The sequence below is a fragment of the Neopsephotus bourkii genome, unplaced genomic scaffold (genome assembly GCF_033783945.1).
Source record: "Neopsephotus bourkii isolate Nb327-2 ecotype Australia unplaced genomic scaffold, CSIRO-AGI_Nbou_v1 NB_1663, whole genome shotgun sequence".
Taxonomy (NCBI): Eukaryota; Metazoa; Chordata; class Aves; order Psittaciformes; family Psittacidae; genus Neopsephotus; species Neopsephotus bourkii.
The window spans coordinates 4,699,156-4,704,148 of NW_026902137.1; positions in this window are offsets into that span (position 1 = coordinate 4,699,156).

Consider the following 4,993-nt stretch of genomic DNA (forward strand, 5'->3'; position numbering starts at 1 on the left):
TTGAGTGAAACAGAGCTGTACTGTGTTATCTTCTCTCATTACTCCATTTAAGTGATTGCAATCAGATATGGCCAGGTCTAGAAGTTCCTGGAGCTCACCTCCTCCATGTAATTTGTTCTCTTACCTGCACACAAGTGTGTGTGGGGGGTGGCATTTCAAGGGGACTCTACTGACCTGTTTTTATTTAATATTATCTCTCACCCCAAGGTGAGCACCACAGTTACCACAGTCTTCCCTCCACTGCTGCTGCTGTGATTCCCTTGGCAGATTTCTGAGCTAGATGCCAAGGCAATGTTGTGCCCAGAAACTCTCAGAGCTGCAAACAAACTGACAGCTTTCCTCACAGTTTCAGTGCTTCCCATCATGGGAAGGCAGCAGCACAAAAGCTGTTCAGATTCTTCCTCAGCTGACAACCAGCTCTGCAGTTATATGTGGAGATCCATATGTGTATGCATATATACAGGGCCCGCCAGGTCTGTATATATGAGCAGACTTAATTTTGAGGACAGCTATTACACAGTTTCTAAAACAAAGCTTTTTAAGATGGCAGTGCTATTAACAACAAATAGAAAAAGGATATTCTTTCTGTCAAGAGTTCGAACCAGCAAATGTTGCCAAAGCCTAAAATGCTCATGGCATTAAAGTCTGCTTTGCGAATGGGACCACTGCAGATTTCAGAGGTCAGGACCCATCCATATACAAAGTTTATTCTAAAAAGGAGTATTTTACTTCAGCTGCTGTGATCTTCAGTCACCTTCCTTTTACCAGAAACCTATTTGTATTTTCTGTTTTTCACCCCACAAACAAGGGGATTTTGACCTTTGCTGTGACACAATAACTTTACATTTCCATGTGCTTGCTCCAGTTGCATGTGCACAGAATTTCCCCTTTGACACTTGTCTGAACATCACAAAAAATGTAAAGAATAACTTTTTTTCATGGCAGGCAAGGGTATAAATGAGAATCTTCAAAAAACAAAGCTAAAGAACAAAACCGGAAAACTAGCATTGTTTTTAGAGCTGAACCATCAAATAACAACTTTTAAAGAGCCAGGAGTGAATAACAGCAAGGCCTTTATTGCCTGAGTAAAATTATTACTTGGTTAATATTTTCCTCTTTATTATTTAACCTCACTTAAATAATAGTTTGGCTTTACACATTTGCTCTCTTGTGCTGGCAGAAGAAAACAGATAAGGCAATGAAACACTGCTTTATGTTAGCAATAAAGTGTATTTGTTTACATGGTCATAACACATATATACATTAAAATTGTCCTGCAAATACTTAAAAGAGATGTCTAAATTTAAATGCCTGTGTAGTTCCACTGACTTTTATTTTACAGTTGAAAACTGGAAGCTTACTGTTATTAATGTCCCTTTGGCACAAGTACACAAAATAAAGTCCTAAATAAGCCTTAAATTCAGCATAAATTAAAAAAAATCTTAAAAATTAAAAAAAAGGCAGAAAACTGTTTTCAAATCCGTACATTTTTTTCCTCTCTTCCCCAGTTTAATTTAGCACTAACAGAGAATTGCCTTGATTTTCTTCCACTGAGTGCAGACACTTCCACATACTTGAGGAAATCATGTTATTCCCTCAGACCACTCAGATCTGTGAGTCCTGGCACAAAGATTTCAGCTTTGATTGAGTACTTAGCACCACGTGCAATAGTTAACAGCAATCTCTGGACAAAGAAGGAAAGTCTATTTTGGACTTCACACACACAGACACACACACACAGACACACACACACACACACACACACACACACGCTCACGCATGCACACCCACCCCATCATTCTTGCTCATATCCTACATTGAGATCTATGTGCTTTTCAGTATACATGCCCTGCCCCACGTCGCTGCAGGCACTGGAGCAGCAGACTGGGCTCAGCCTTTTGTCTTCTGTGTTACTGATTAGGGCATCTGTTCCTATAAAGGGTCACATCACAGGCACAGGACAGTTTGTGGATTCTGTACCCATCAGCTGCTGCCAGGTGAGAAATGGGCTTCTCTCCTTCCCTTTTTCCCCACCACATCATCACCAGCTAATACCTCTGTGCTGCCACCTCCTGAAGACAAGACATGGTGACTGCACCAGGCACCCGGCCGAGCTCTGTCTTTGCCAGAGTTTGTTGCATGGATCCAGGTCCTGCAAAGCTAAATTCAATGATAAACATACACAAAGAATAGCCATGTTCTACTGTCGGCTCTCGCAGCTCTGGTCACATCAGCTGCACAGATTCGTCAAGAACACGTTTCCTTCCCTCTCCACAGAGATAAAAAGAAATAGAGTACATGAAGCTTTTTGTTAACAATTTCAGTAAGATTTTTCTCAAAAGGCAGACTCTTTGTTAAAGAAAGAAGAATAAACGCAAAATTAAAAAAAAAAAAAAAAGACCACCCTATAATCTCCTAAGAATTTTGGTGACTTTATTACTCTGAAAATGTTTCTTTTTGCATACTTTCAGTAGCAAAGGAAAATAATACCCTCCATTATATCAAACAAATTATAAAATCTTCCTAGAGCAAGATTTTTTGCTGTTCCTTTTAACAATAAATCATAATCACTTTGGCAAGGGAATCACTAGTTTCCTGAAATATCTCCTCTTTTTTTTTTTTTTTTTAAATGATAAACACTACCAAGACTTCTGGAACAATGAAAGAGCAAAGACTTATTTGAATGTCACTACATCACATTTCACCCACACAGAACAAAGAAAGAGAAGCCACAGTTTCATTTCAAAAGTATTTTCATTTTAACATAGTTCACTCTTTTGCTGCACCAAAGCCTTGAGAAAAAGGTGAGGAATCTATGCACTAGCTGAAGAACAGAATAAGCAGACCAAGAAAATGCCAGTTTACTTAAGTGAAATGCCACATGCATACTCAGCTGACTTCTTGTGGTACTCCTGGCTTTTACAACACTTCTCCAATGTAGTTATAAAGAAGGAGACTCCTACGATATATGATGAGGTAAAAAGAGAGGAAGTGTTTAACAAGTTCCAGTCCTCTAAAAGATATTGCTTAAAACTTCAAATACAAAACAATGCAATATCCTTATGAGATAAAGCAAAATCACGATAATCTTCTTAGGCCGGTTAATTGCATGTGTGTGAGAGTGTAAAACAAAAAGGCAAAATTAAGTTTTAATTAAAGATATGAGGCTGATGATTATATTTAATGATAAAAAAGATAATTAAATAATGCTACAATTATTATTGTTTCCTTGACTGTTCTTCCCTATCTGAACATTTTATTGAACTCTATAGGATTTGTTTTTCTCTTTAGTCTCTCTGTTCCTCTTTGAAGACTTTCTGATGTTGTCTGTTTCTTTGGTAAAACTCAGGAGCAAAACTTGTCCTTAATAAAAATCCAGTGACAAAAACAAAATAATTAAACTTCACTGGTGTCAATGGCATTACAATGGAGATGGAATTTCTCATTCAATTCAAATTCACATTCAATACACCATACAAGCTCACATACAAGTTGGCCCTTATAAACATAAGGTCCTTCAGGCTTTTCTTGTAGTACGTAGAAAGGAAATGATGTAATAAAACAAGGGTGACATAGAAACATGAGTTTGTTGCTTTCCCTTTGTAGAAAATAAGGTTGTTTTTTTTTATTTTATTTTTTAATGGGTTTCTGAAAACTTGATAGTTTGCTGAGAGTAGAATTTCTGAATCTTATAAACCTATCATTTACACTACAAACATCTTTCATTGCATGGTATCCTGTTGGTTACATAAATTGATGAATGTATGTCATGGTTTAAGCCCAGGCTGTAAATCAGAACCACGCAGACCTCAGGCTCACCCCCCACGCCCTTCTCCCCCAAGCCCGGCTCCCAGAGGGACGGGTAGGGAATCAAAAGAATTTAACTCCCATGGGTTGAGATAAGAACAGCCCAGTAACTACGGTATAACATAAAACCACTACTGTTACTGCGGCCATCTCCTCTCTGGAACTGGTGCTAGGAGCTGAGCTGCGGCCCAGCCATGGCTGCTGTGTACATGGGGCATCGCCCTTAGCACGTGGGCACTGAGCTCTCACTGCCACTGTCCTAGTGCGTTCTGTATAATAAATACATCACTGTGTAATTTTTTATAACATAAAACCACTACTGTTACCACCAGTAAATAATGATAAGGGAAATAAAAAGGGAAGAGAATACAACACCTCACCACCTGCCTATACTTAGCCCGACCGAGCAGTGAGCATGTCCTTCCAGGTAACTCCCCGTACATGTGGCCATGACATGCTGTGGTATGGAATACCTCTTTGGCTAGTTTGGGTCAGGTGTCCTGGTTCTGCTTCCTCCGGGCTTCCCCTCCTCCCCGGCAGAGTATGAGACTCACAAAGTCCTTGGTCAAACCAAACATTTGAGTAGTAACTAAAAACATCGGTGTTATCAACGCTGTTCTCCAGGCTGAAAGTCAAGAAACACAGCACTGCACCATCTATTAAGAAAGAGAAAAATATGACTGCTACGGCTGAACCCAGGACACCCATCCTGGTTGGTTGCTGAGGCGCCGGCACAGGGTGCCCAGAGCAGCTCTCCAGCCCCCGGTCCTTGCCTGCTGCCCCAGGCCACTGGGAGCCCTGGCACAAGGCCAGGCACAGGCAGTGATGGACACCCCATGTTCCTCTCCAGCCACACCCTTGTGCCCGCAACCGCTGGGCAGCCGGCACCAGGGACCGTCCCTCACCAGGGGCTGCGCAAGATGGCGCCACAGGACCCCTCACACCTCTCACCGCAGGCAGAGCTCTGCGGCACGGCCAGAGGAGGAGCCACCATCCTGACGGCGGGAGCTCCTCGCCTGCTGGGCGGAGCTCTGCGCAGGCTGTGCTGGCTGCAGGAGAGAAGGGGGAATGGGAACAGGGGCATGCAGGAACAAACGGACGCCCACTCACTCCATTGCAGAAAATACCCCAAAGGAAACGTCCTCCCCCAGCCATGCTGCTGCCGGTGCCTGCTGGGGTACACGGG